Below are 14,701 nucleotides of genomic sequence, written 5' to 3'. Positions count from 1 at the left end.
GGAACACCGCACTGTTATGAGTGCGGTGATTCAGAAGGTTCAGCTCACCAAGAGCGGGCTGACCGAAGCCTACAGCAGCCTTCTAACAGGCTTTAAGTTAAGAATTTTGATATATGTAAAATAGTACCGCATTGACAGTAGCCCCTGATGCTCGGTTCGGTATTCAGAAAGAAAAGCCGGACTGAGGATCTAAAAAGATATACGCATGAGTCATATAAAAAATATGTCAATATGGGATTGCAGGCTGTGCTGCTGACCCCTGCCGCACTAACTGCGGGGGTCAATACTTTGAAGCAAAGCCTCGAGCGGTCCGAGAGAGAGCTCGGCCGTGCCAAGAAGCAGCTCGAGGACAAGGAAGGTGAGTAACACCTTATTGAAATTGTACCTTACAGAAAAGGATTTGGTTGCAAGAAGAATGACAAGGATAACATGGGTATTGCAGGGGCCACAAACGAGGTGGCGACCCTGAAGGAGGCGGTGTCCGCGGCCGAACGTAATGCGGCCGTGGAGCACACCGAGTGAGAGAGGCAGGAGGCGCGGGTGGCGGAGGTACAACAAGAGCTCCAGGCTCTCGTGGAAAAACATGAGAGTCTGGAGCGTGACTCGAAGACTCGAGAGTCCGAGCTTGCAACGGCTCTTGAGAGTGCCAAATCCGCTAAGGCCGAAGCCTATAAGGCCCTCCAGGAAGTCGAGGCGTTGAAGAAAATAGCGGCGGGTAAGGCATTTTTCATGCAAAGTAAGCATGTGAGTGTGAATTACTTATCACTTACCCAAATTCGGAGCTCTCCAGGAGCGTTCGCAGATCTGCCCCGCAGCGTGTCCGAGGCTGCCGCTTTCTATAGGGCCGAGGAGGGGAGCTCAACGGAGAAGGTCTTCTGGTCTCAGTATGCTGAGGCCGGACATCCGGTGCCCCTTAGCGACCAGCTGAAGCAGCTGGTCGAGCTCCACAAGGTGGACGAACAGGCCATGAAGGGCCTCATAGTTCGGCTGTGGCCTAAGGAGGCCATGCCTGGGAGCTACTTCGGCCTGGTGCGGCGGCTGGTGAATGCGTGTCCATGGGTTGAAGTCATCAAGCACTCCGCCTGTATTGAAGGTGCCCGTCGGGCCCTTGCCCGTGCAAAGGTGCACTGGGGCAAGATGGATGCTCAGAAGCTTGTGACGGACGCGCCACCGCTGGGCAAGGAGCATCGCACGCCCGAGATGTATTATAAGAGTGTCCTGAAGGGTGCCCGCATTATTGCGGATGAGTGTCCAAAGATGTGATATTTGAGTAGACTCGCATTTTGTTATCCTGTGCGCTGAAAACTTTGTTCATATGCGCTAAGCAACGCTTGTTAATTTAAAATATTACCTTCTGTGTGGCTGTTTATCAAATCTGAGAGATGGCAAGTCGTCGGCTTCAGCCCCCATGCCACGAGTGCTGGGGTGTTCGGGATAAATTTGAGCACTCTTGTTCCCATTTTTGGGTCCATCTAGGGAGGCGCTCAACACAACGAACAAGGCAACCGGACTTATAATGCTTGAACACTCTCACTTAGCCATAGAATTCTATAATTTTAAATTTCGGCGAAGCCCCTAGTGTTTGGAAGGCCGAATTTGGGGCGCTATCCACGCTTGGGCCGGACAAAGCCGTCTCCTCGCTCTAAGCGGCATAAGTCTTTAGGGACTCGCAAAAAACCTCTCGAACAGCGACCGGCTCTCGCCTCATCATGACGGTCAGTTTTAGCTTTCTCCACTGAGGCGCTCGCCCAGCTCAACTGGGGCGCAATCGGAGTGGTTCTCCCAGTGCTACCTTAGCCGATACAACGGAACATAAGGTACCAAAACATGGGAGCCGGGCAAACCCAACTATTGACCCAAGACATGATTCGGAGCCGATGCATATAATGCTATAAGTTCGGGGTGCCGCACTTGTGAAAGTGTTCGGACTTATCACACCATGATGCGGGAAACATAAGCCCCTGGTGTACTTAGCCGTACCAAAGTGTACGGATGCAACATGTCATAGATGAACATATGTATAAGAAAGAAATGCAATTATAAGCAAAAAGGTGCTGCATTGCTTATTCAAGAAAAACTGCTGTGAATGCAGAACGATACAAATGGTGCGATAAGCAAGGGATGGGACTATTAAACATGTCCTCCTCCAGGGGTAGGCTGCGGAATGGTGTATAAAACAGATTTAATGCTCGTAATGGAGACCACCTGGATATTCGTTGTAGCCTTTCTCCTCCCCTGGCTGTTGCATCGTGAGTTCGGCAGGTCTGCTGCCGGACAGGGCCTCTGACGAACGGAGTCCTGTGGGTAAAAAAAAGGAAAGAGAAAAAGAAAAAAAAGAACGACACACTTGAGAGCCCCTGGTGTGGTTGAGCCGCATTCTGGGCCTATTGTGGTCGTGCCCCTCCCCCATGCCCATGGTATCTCCAGAGCATAATGGTGTACGCGAAGGACCTGTCTTGACATTTTGCAGGGGCTGGGGTTGGGGCCGCACTGCTACGCGTGCTCGGAACGTGCCAGGTGGTCTTGTTATAGGTTACTCCGGGCGTGTTTAGCCGTGTCCGGTCGCTTAATGGCCGGAATCGAGAATTGCCTTACGAGGCTGCACTGTACTTCTGCCGCGAGAGCCGCTGTATGTTCCTCCGTTCGGAGAGAGTGTTCAGTGTTTCCGTTGACCGTGATGACTCCTCGAGGGCCTGGCATCTTGAGCTTGAGGTATGCGTAGTGCGGCACCGCGTTGAACTTTGCAAACGCGGTACATCCGAGCAGAGCATGATAGCCGCTGCAGAACAGAACTATGTCGAAGATTAACTCCTCGCTTCGGAAGTTATCCGGGGATCCGAAGACCACTTCCAGTGTAACTGAGCCTGTACAATTGGCTTCTACACCTGGTATGACGCCTTTAAAGGTCGTCTTGGTAGTTTTAATCCTTGAGGGGTCGATGCCCATTTTGCACACTGTATCCTAATAAAGCAGGTTCAAGCTGCTGCCGCCGTCCATCAGGACTCTGATGAGGTGAAATCCATCGACGATTGGGTCTAAAACCAATGCAGCGAATCCACTGTGGCGGATGCTGGTGGGGTGGTCCCTTCGGTCAAAAGTGATCGGGCAGGAGGACCATGCATTGAACTTCGGGGCAACTGGCTCCATCGTGTATACATCCCTGAGTGCACGCTTCCATTCCCTTTTGGGTATGTGTGTTGCGTATATCATGTTCACCGTCCACACTTGTGGGGGGAAACCCTTCTGTCCTCTATTGTTCGGCGGTCGGGTCTCTTCCTCGTCATCGCTATGCAGCCCCTTGTCGTTGTTTTTGGCAATTAACTTGCCTGCCTGCTTGAATACCCAACAGTCCCTGTTGGTGTGGTTGGATGGCTTTTCGGGGGTGCCGTGTATCTGGCACGAGTGGTCGAGTATTCGGTCCAAATTGGATGGACCCGGAGTAGTTCTTTTGAATGGCTTTTTCCGCTGACCGGGTTTAGAGCCTCTAAATCCGGCATTGACTGCCGTATCCTCACTATTATCGCCGTTAATGCGGCGTTTGTTTTTGTTGCAACGCGACCTGCCATTACGGTCCTTGATATCTGGACTGCCAGAATTTTTGCTGAGGTTGTTGCTGCGTGCTAGCCAGCTGTCCTCACCCACACAGAAGCGGGTCATGAGTGATGTGAGGGCTGCCATGGATTTCGGCTTTTCCTGTCCCAGGTGCCGGGCAAGCCACTCATCGCGGATGTTATGTTTGAAGGCCGCGAGGGCCTCCGCATCCGGACAGTCGATGATTTGGTTTTTCTTGGTTAAGAACCGTGTCCAGAATTGTCTGGCCGATTCATCTGGCTGTTGAATTATGTGGCTTAGGTCGTCAGCGTCTGGTGGTCGCACATACGTTATCGAGGAATGCGGCTTCCAGGTCTTCCCAACTCCCGATTGACTCTGCTGGCAAGCTGTTAAGCCAATGCCGGGCTGGTCCTTTAAGCTTGAGTGGGAGATATTTGATGGCGTGAAGATCATCACCGCGGGCCATGTGGATGTGAAGGAGATAGTCTTTGATCCAAACCGCGGGGTCTGTTGTGCCATCATAAGATTCAATATTAACGGGTTTAAACCATTCGGGGATTTGATGATCCATTACTTCATCTGTGAAGCATAGTGGGTGTTCGGCGCCTCTGTACTGGGCGATATCACGACGGAGTTCAAAAGAGCTTTGTCTATTTTGTTCGGCCCGGCCGGACTTACTGTGTCCGGCGCGACGGTTGTCGTCACGTATCATGGGGCGCCCACGCGATCCATAGATCGATCTTTATTGTCTTGCCTTATCCTCCAATATATCTCGCAAGTCCAAAGCGTTCCCCTGTGGCCTTGTGCTTTTTGAGTGATGCCGGGGTACGGTTCTAGTGGAGGGCCTAGAGGCCTCTCTGTCGCGACCACGGGGTGGTCGGTCAGTCGTATTGTCCGCTGGTGATGCAGGTTCATACGCCTCCTCCTCTAATCGGGGGAGCAGCTTGCGTTTAGGGTAGCTTTTGGATGGACGTTCAAGCTCATGCTCTTCGGCCGCAAGGACTTCAGTCCATCTGTTGGCTAGTAGATCTTGATCAGCTCTAAGTTGTTGCTGCTTTTTCTTGAGGCTGTTTGCCGTGGCCATAAGCCTGCGTTTAAAATGCTCTTGTTCGACGGGATCCTCAGGCACGACAAATTCGTCGTCGTCGAGGCTTGCCTCATCTCCGGAGGGAGGCATGTAATCCTCTACTTCGTCTGCTGCTCTCTCATGAGGACTGGCATCTCCGTCCTCCTGTGCTGAATCTTGCTGGAGGGGGTTGTCTTCGGCACTGTCTGGGGTGTTATTATCTCCGGTGCCGGAATCTCATTCTTGCTGTGGCGGGATTTAGAGCGGCGCCGCTGACGCCGGCGCTTGGGCTGTTTCTTGGAGGGGTCATCCTCCGCTGTTCCTTCGCCATTCCCATCCTTTGGGATATCCACCATGTATATGTCATATGATGAGGTGGCTTTCCAATGCCCTGTAGGCGCTGGTTCTTGGTCGTCTCCGGCATGGTCGTCCATACTGTCGATGTCTTTGGAGTCGAAGTCTAGCATGTCAGTTAGATCGTCGACAGTGGCTACTAAGTGGGTGGTGGGTGGGCTTTGAATCTCTTCGTCCTCCGCATCCCAACCGTCCTGACCGCAGTACGGCCAGGGCTCTCCCGATAACGAGAGATACTTTAGCGAACTCAAGATGTCGCCGAAAGGTGAGTGTTGAAAGATGTCCGCAACGGTGAACTCCATGATCGGCGCCCAATCGGATTCGATCGGAGGGGGCGCGGGAGGTTCATAGTCCAGCGAGGAGTCCGGCACCTCGGAGTCACGAGCTTCATGAGGGACAAGGTCAGTGTTCGGCTCTATCGCCATAGAGGTTGCAGCCCCCGAGGCGGTGTCTAGCCACCCGTCCTCGATCTGCGCAGCCGGCTCCGAATTGAAGATCGGAGCGGACTCGAGTGCGGCCTCCAGGGTACTGTCCGGCTGCAGAGCTAAATCATGCCCGTTGTGACAGTGCGGCACGCTCGGCTGTGGCTCGAATCCATCGAAGATCAAGTCCCCGCGGATGTCAGCCGTGAAGTTCAAACTTCCAAATCTGACCTGACGGCCAGGGGCGTAGCTTTCGTTCTGCTCTAAATGGCCAAGGGAATTGGCCCGCAGTGCAAAGCCGCCGAATACGAAGATCTATCCGGGGAGGAAGGTCTCACCCTGGACTGCGTCGTTATTGATGATCGAAGAAGCCATCGAGCCTATCGGTGACGACACAGAGGAACTCTCAATGAAAGCACCAATGTCAGTGTCAAAACCGGCGGATCTCGGGTAGGGGGTCCCGAACTGTGCGTCTAGGCGGATGGTAACAGGAGACAAGGGACACGATGTTTTACCCAGGTTCGGGCCCTCTTGATGGAGGTAAAACCCTATGTCCTGCTTGATTGATATTGATGATGTGGGTATTACAAGAGTAGATCTACCACAAGATCAAGGAGGCTAAACCCTAGAAGCTAGCCTATGGTATGATTGTTGTTCGTCCTACGGACTAAAGCCATCCGGTTTATATAGACACCGGAGAGGGCTAGGGTTACACAGAGTCGGTTACAATGGTAGGAGATCTACATATCCATATTGCCAGGCTTGCCTTCCACGCCAAGGAAAGTCCCATCCGGACACGGGACAAAGTCTTCAATCTTGTATCTTCATAGTCTTGGAGTCCGGCCAATGACGATAGTTCGTCTATCTGGACACCCCCTAATCCAGGACTCCCTCAAACGGCCTCCGGCAAGACAAGAAACGTGCGTGAAGATAAATCAAACAAAGAGGGTGCAGACAGGATAATAGTTTCACTGTGTTTCTTATGGAATCTCAAATTATATTTAAGCATATTCTCATCATTGGTAACAATAAACTCATGTGCTATCATGCTCTTGTAATCTAGAAAAGTTGGGGGCAACAGTTTTTCCTCTTTCTCAAAATGCCTAATAGGTATCCTTAAATGTTTAGAAAGGCGTGAAGCATAGATACCTCCAAAAATGGGGCCCTTTGTACGGTTCAGGCTTAATCGTCTAGCAATAATAGCGCCCATACTAAAAGAGTTATCACGAAATAAAGCATGGAACAAAATAATAATATCAGGAACACTAAGGTTTCCACAGTTTCCGCGACCAATTAAGCATCGACTAGCAAATATAGCAAGGTAGCGTAAAACAAGAGAATGTATGCTAGTTATTCTTGCATCGGAAACCTTCCTCGTTTCCCCTACAGTAATAGTGTCAATAAATCCTTCCACATCTTTATGATGTGGTTCCTCTAAGCCGCCCCCGAAGGGTTGCAAACTGTGCAAAATTCACATAGTGACATCTCCCTATCAACATCATATAATTTAAACTCTACTGAAGGAGGTGATCTCTTAGGATAAAAGTATAAATTTTGCACGAAAGTATTGGTGAGTAAGAGATACTATTCAAGCTGGTCGTGGAGGAAGTCGGTGAGGCTCGCATTATCAACCCAAGATAGAAATCATCATATATCCCGACTGCTCTCAAGAAATCATCATAAGGCCATTCACACGGAGGTACTTCCGCCACACGAGGGAGATTATACTTGGGCTTTTCATTCTCCTTAACTTGTTTATCCCTAGAGCCTTGGCTAGAAGAGTCCCTCAAGAAAAATCTCTTCATCTTTTTCTGAAAATATCTGAAATTTTTAGTAACTTCAAAATAAAAGTAAACCCAACTCAATAAAATTGATAGCAACTACTCCCATAAGTGCCTAGAGACCATATCATGCATTGGAACTACTTTGGACCAACTAAATTTAGCATGCAAGATCAAGAACAGGGTCACCTTAGCAACAAGAATTTGCAATAAATAAAGCACTAGAACAAAAACTAATTGGATCATTGGAGGAGTCACATACCAAAGCCCCCAAAGCAGTTTTGTGAATGGAGCATTGAGCAAGGAGATCGGAAATGGCAGCAAAACGAGCCAGAACTCGTGCTTGAGCTAGATAGTGATTTTTTTGGAGGAAGATGAAGTGTGTGGGTGCATGAATAAGTAGAGGGGGGCCACCATGGGCCCACGAGGCAGGGGGCGCGCCCTGGACCCTCGTGGCCAGGTGCTTGCTCCTCTGTTGTGTTCTCAGTGCCAGATATTCTCAAATATTCCAGAAAAAATCATATTAAATTGGCAGGGCATTTGGAGAACTTTTATTTTCGGGATATTTTTTTATTGCATAGATAATTCAGAAAACAAACATAATATACTATTTCTACTTTATTTATTCTAAGTAACAGAAAGTAAAGAGAGGGTATAGAAGGTTGTGCCTTCTAACTTCATCCATCTCATGCTCATTGATATGTCTCCGTCGTATCTACTTTTCCAAACACTTTTGCCCTTGTTTTGGACTCTAGCTTGTATGATTTGAATGGAACTAACCCGGACTGACGCTGTTTTCAGCAGAATTGCCATGGTGTTGTTTTATGTGCAGAAAATAAAAGTTCTTGGAATGACCTGAAACTCCACGGAACACCTTAGAAAAAACAATAAAAAATCCTCGCCAAAGATGAAGACCAGGGGGACCACACCCTGTCCACGAGGGTGGGGGGAGCCCCCCTAGGCGTGCCCCCCCCTACCTCGTGGGCCCCCTGGTGGCCCTCCAACGCCAACTCCAACTCCATATATTGGCTTTCAGGGAGAAAAAATCAGAGAGAAGAAATCATCGCGTTTTACGATACGGAGCCGCCGCCAAGCCCTAATCTCTCTCGGGAGGGCTGATCTGGAGTCCGTTCGGGGCTCCGGAGAGGGGTATTCGTCGCCGTTGTCATCATCAACCATCCTCCATCACCAATTTCATGATGCTCACCGCCGTGCGTGAGTAATTCCATAATAGGCTTGCTGGACGGTGATGGGTTGGATGAGATTTATCATGTAATCGAGTTAGTTTTGTTAGGGTTTGATCCCTAGTATCCACTATGTTCTGAGATTGATGTTGCTATGACTTTGCTATGCTTAATGCTTGTCACTAGGGCCCGAGTGCCATGATTTCAGATCTGAACCTATTATGTTTTCATGAATATATGTGAGTTCTTGATCCTATCTTGCAAGTCTATAGTCACCTACTATGTGTTATGATCCGGCAACCCCGAAGTGACAATAATCGGAACCACTCCCAGTGATGACCATAGTTTGAGGAGTTCATGTATTCACTATGTGTTAATGCTTTGTTCCGGTTCTCTATTAAAAGGAGGCCTTAATATCCCTTAGTTTCCAATAGGACCCCACTGCAACGGGAGGGTAGGACAAAAGATGTCATGCAAGTTCTTTTCCATAAGCACGTATGACTATATTCAGAATACATGCCTACATTACATTGATGAACTAGAGATAGTTCTGTGTCACCCTATGTTATGAATGTTACATGATGAACCACATCCGGCATAATTATCCATCACTGATCCGGTGCCTACGAGTTTTCCATATATTGGTTCTCGCTTATTTACTTTTCCGTTGTTACTGTTACAATCACTACAAATTACCAAAAAACATTAATTTTGTTGTCTTTACTTTGGTTATCGTTACTACCACTATCATATTACTTTGCTACTAAACACTTTGCTGCAGATACTAAGTTTCCAGGTGTGGTTGAATTGACAACTCAGCTGCTAATACTTGAGAATATTCTTTGGCTCCCCTTGTGTCGAATCATTAAATTTGGGTTGAATACTCTACCCTCGAAAACTGTTGCGATCCCCTATACTTGTGGGTTATCAAGACCTTTTTCTGGCGCCATTGCTGGGGAGCATAGCTCTATTCTTTGAGTCACTTGGGATTTATATCTGTTGGACACTATGAAGAACTTGAAAGACGATCGAACTACTATTTTGCCCTCAACTACGAGGGGAGGTAAGGAACTGCCATCTAGCTCTGCACTAGATTCTCCTTCTGTTATGAGTAAGCTTGCGACACCTAAACCTACTGCTGCTATGAATTCTGATATGTCGCATATTATTGATGATGCCACTTATGCTATGCATGACACTTATGATGAAACCACTTCTGTGCTTGATAATACTGTACCCCTTGGTAAATTTCTCGATGAGCAAATTGCTAGGTCTAGAGAAAGAGAAATTATTGCACCTGAATACGATGATGATAGTGATGATGAAAATATGCCTCCTATTCCTGAAGGTTATCTTTTTGATGCAGAATCTTCTGCAACTATTTTTGCTTGCCAGGATAGATATGAACTTAAGAGGTTGCTAGTTAAATGGAGTAAAGAATCTTTTAGAGATAGAATGAGACCCGACCCTGCTTTTGCTACTTCACCTATTTGTGTTCCCGATAAGGATTATTATGATTTTTCTGTTGATCCAGATATAATTACTTTGGTTGAATCCGATCCTTTCTATGGCTATGAATCTGAAACTGTTGTGGCACATCTTACTAAGTTAAATGATATAGCTGCCCTGTTTACTAATAATGAGAGATCGTGCTACCTTTATTTACTCAAAATATTTCCGTTCTCATTAAAGGGTGATGCTAATATATGGTTTAATTCTCTTGATCCTGGTTGTGTGCAAAGTCCCCAGGATATGATCTATTACTTTTTTGCTAAATATTTTCCTGCTCATAAGAAACAAGCTGCTTTGAGGGAAATATACAACTTCGTGCAAATTGAAGAAGAGAGTCTCCCACAAGCTTGGGGGAGGCTTTTCAAGTTACTTAATGCTTTGCCTGATCATCTTCTTAAGAAACCTGAAATACTTGATATCTTTTATAATGGACTAACCGATGCTTCCAGAGATTACCTGGATAGTTGTGCCGGTTCTCTTTTTAGGGAAAGAACACCGGATGAAGCTGAAATTCTATTGAACAATATGTTGACAAATGAAAATAATTGGGCACCTCCCGAGCCAGCTCCTGAGCCAATTTCTATGCCATTTATTGAGCCTATTCCTAAACCAACTCTGAAGAAAAGAGGTGTTCTATTTCTCAGTCTCGAAGATATGCAAGAGGCAAAGAAATCTATGAAAGAAAAAGGTATTAAAGCTGAAGATCTTAAGAATTTACCTCCTATTGAAGAAATACACGGTCTTAATTTACCGCCTGTTGAAGAAGTATATGATCTCAATTACTTATTTACTGAAGAACCTCCCGATATCCCGACACAGGTAGTAAAGGTAAATTCTCTCTATAGATATGATAAAGCTGAAGTCCCTCATACTAAAATTGCTAGTCAGTGCTTGGATGAGTTTGATAACTTTATGTTTAAACAAGATGACTTTAATGCTTATTTTGATAGACAATTAAAGCAAGATGCTTATATTGTTAAACGCTTGGGTGATTATATGGCTGATATTAGAGGTGAACTTAAACTTGTTAGCAAACATGCTTCTATGATTACCACTCAAGTAGAACAAGTACTTAAAGCTCAAAAAGAAGCGCTTGATGAAATGAATAGTAAGAAAAATGATTATGCTGTTAGAGTGGCTACTAGAAATGGTAGAATGACTCAGGAACCTTTGTATCCTTAAGGCCACCCTAAGAGAATCGAGCAAGATTCTCAGAGAAATGATATTGATGTACCTAGTTCTTTTAAAAGGAAGAAAAAGAAAAATGATAGGACTTTGCAAACTTCTAGTGAACCTATTGCTAAGTCACCTGAGAATCCAAGTGATATCTCTATGTTTGATGCTGAAACACAATCTGGTGATGAACGTGAACCTAGTGAAAATGTTAATGATGATGTTCATGATAATGCTCAACCTAGTAATGATAATGATGTAGAAGCTGAACCTGCTGTTGATCTTGATAACCCACAATCAAGGAATCAACGTTATGATAAAAGAGACTTCGTTGCTAGGAAACATGGTAAAGAAAGGGAACCCTAGGTTCAGAAACCCATGCCTTTTCCTCAAAAACCATCCAAGAAAAAGGATGATGAGGATTTTGAGCGCTTTGCTGAAATGATTAGACCCATATTTTTGCGTATGCGATTAACTGATGTGCTCAAAACAAATCCTTATGCTAAGTATATGAAGGATATTATTACTAATAAAAGAAAGATACCTAAAGCCGAAATTTCCACCATGCTTGCTAATTATACTTTTAAGGGTGGAATACCAAAGAAACTTGGAGATCCAGGAGTACCTACTATACCATGCTCCATTAAGAGAAATTATGTTAAAACTGCTTTATGTGATCTTGGAGCCGGTGTTAGTGTTATGCCTCTCTCTTTATATCGTAGACTTGACTTGAATAAGTTGACACCTACTAAAATATCTTTGCAAATGGCTGATAAATCAACTGCTATACCTGTCGGTATTTGTGAGGATGTTCCTGTTGTGGTTGCAAATGTTACTATTTTAACGGACTTTGTTATTCTTGATATTCCTGAGGATGATAGTATGTCTATTATTCTTGGAAGACCTTTCCTTAATACTGTAGGGGCTGTTATTGATTGCAACAAAGGCAATGTCACTTTTCATGTTAATGGCAATGAGCACACGGTACACTTTCCGAGGAAACAACCTCAGGTTTATAGTATCAATTCTATTGGAAAAAGTCCATCGATTATATTTGGAGGTTTTGAATTTCCTCTCCCTACTGTCAAGAAAAAGTATGATATTCTTATTGTTGGGGATTTTGATATCCCCGTTGAGGTAACATAGTGTTATTTGAAATTTCTCCGGTTCCATGTTAATCGAAATGAGTTTGTTAACAAGACTTGATCAACCTTGTTAGTGGATTCTTTTTGATGAGCATGAGATGGATGAAACTAGAAGCACAACCTTCTGTACCCTCTTTATATTTTCTGTTATTTAGTAGAAATAAAGTAAAATAATATTTTTCTGTCTGTTTCCTAACTTATCCGTGCAATATAAAAATACCCCAAAAATAAAAGTCCTCAGAATGCCATGCCAATTTAATATGATTTTTTCAGGAGTATTTGAGGATTTACTGTGCTAAAATTACCGCGGTGGGAGCTGCCACCTGACCATGAGGGTGGAGGGCGCGCCCTACCCCCTGGGCGCGCCCCCTACCTCGTGGGCCCACGGTGGCCCTCCTCCACTTATCCCTGCACCCATCTTCTTCCTCTGCCTCACACAAACACGAAAAACCAACTCAAGCACGCGTTCGAGCCCCCGTTGCTGTGATTTTCGATCTCCTTGCTCAAAGCACCTCTTTCAAAACTGCTTGGGGAGATTGTTCCTTGGTATGTGACTCCTCCATTGGTCCAATTAGTTTTTGTTCTAGTGCTTTATCCATTGCAAATTTGTGCTGCATAGGTGACCATGTTCTTGAGCTTGCATGGCAAATTTATATGGTTCCAAATAGTTCTAATGCTTGATTTAGGCTCTAGGCACTCGTGGGAGTAGTTGCTATCAATTTTATTGAAGTTGGTTCACTTTTATTTGAAGTTACTAAAAATTTCAGATGGTTTCAGAAATAATGAAGAGACTTTTGTGGGGCTCGTCGAGCCGAAGCTCGAAGGAAAAACAAAAGGAAGAAGAACAGAAGCCCAAATTTAATTTGCCACGCACCGCGGAGGTCCGGCCGTGTGAATGGCCTTATGATGACTTTTTGAGGAGAGCCGGGATTTATGAGGATTTCTATTTATTGATTGAGAACGCCAGCCTCACCTACTTCCTCCGCGACCAACGTCATCAGTATCTCTTACTCACAAATACTTTTGTGCAAAATTTCTACTTTTTCCCTAAGAATTCACCTCCATCGGTAGAGTTTCATTTATATGATGTTGTTAAGAGGATGCCATTAGCTGAATTTTGCGAGGTTTGCAAAATACCCTTTGAGGGCACCTTGGATGAACCACACCGTAACGAAGTAGAAGCTCTTATTAACACTATCACGGTGGGAGAAACCAGGAAGGTTTCTGATGCAAGAATTACTAGCATACATTTTCCTGTTTTACGCTACTTTGCCTTATTTGCTAGTCGTTGCTTGATAGGCCGCGGAAACTGTGGAAACCTTAGTGTTCCTGATGTTATCATTTTGTTCCATGGTTTACACCGCAATAACTCTGTTAGTATGGGTGGAATTGTTGCTAGATGGTTAAGTCTGAACCGTACTAAGGGCCCCGTCTTTGGAGGCATTTATGCTTCATGCCTAGCTGAATATTTTGAAATACCTATTAGGCATGAGGAGAAAGAGGAAACATCACTGCCCCGTGCTTATTTAGATTATAGGAGTGTGCTAGCGCATGACTTTCTTGTTAAGAGTCGTGAAGGGGAACTCAAATATAAATTGTACTTTGATAAACATCACCCTGAGACTATTACTTTGCCTACTCCCTCTTTGTTTAACTTGTCTGCAGGTCCTCACATTGTTCCGTGGGCGGCCATTCAAGCCTATCAAAATCCTGCACCCGCCCCGGAACCGGAGCCACAAGATGAGCCTCCACGACTATCTGTTTATTCTTGGGATCCAGAGGAGGTTGCCAGCCAGTGGCAGCCGGAGCCTTCTTCGTCACAGTACGACCCCAGCTTCACCTACGGGTATCCGCCAGGCCATCCCTGGCAATAGACCAACTTAGGCCAAAAGCCTAAGCTTGGGGGAGTACGTATTTCCCACCGACATTACATTCATGTTCACACACACTCATTGCTAGATGTCGGTGTTCATACTCTTTCACTATAATATCCATGCTAGTTTATTTTTTCTTTTTCCTGCTTTCTTCTTGTGTGTTTAATAAACCTTAAGAAAAAAATAGTAGTTTATTTCTTTGCTGTAGTAATTAAAAAGGAAAACCCAAAAATATTTCCCGTTCTTCTTTTGCTTGTTGGGAGCTTTCCCGTGTAAATAGTTTTTTATTTTTATTTCTTTTCTTTTCTTTGGGGGCCAGTAGGAGAAGACCATGATTAAATTGTTGAAGTGGCTCTTACATGCATGATTGTTTATTTAACTTAGAGCCCATATTACCTATCTTCTCCTGTTTATTGAATGCTTGCAGATTCCAGCTTAGTCCAATGCATGTGCACTCTTATTATTATTCACATCGTTCGGTCTTGCAAGTGAAAGGTAATAATGATGATATATGATGGACTTATTGGGATGAGAAAAGCTGGTATGAACTCGACCTCTCTTGTTTTTGTAAATATGATGATTCATCATTCCTGAGTCAGCTATTATGAAGTAAACATATTTTCAATGACATTTAGAGA

The sequence above is a fragment of the Triticum dicoccoides genome, chromosome 1B (genome assembly GCF_002162155.2).
Source record: "Triticum dicoccoides isolate Atlit2015 ecotype Zavitan chromosome 1B, WEW_v2.0, whole genome shotgun sequence".
Classification (NCBI taxonomy): domain Eukaryota; kingdom Viridiplantae; phylum Streptophyta; class Magnoliopsida; order Poales; family Poaceae; genus Triticum; species Triticum dicoccoides.
Note: the sequence above shows the minus strand (reverse complement) of the source record.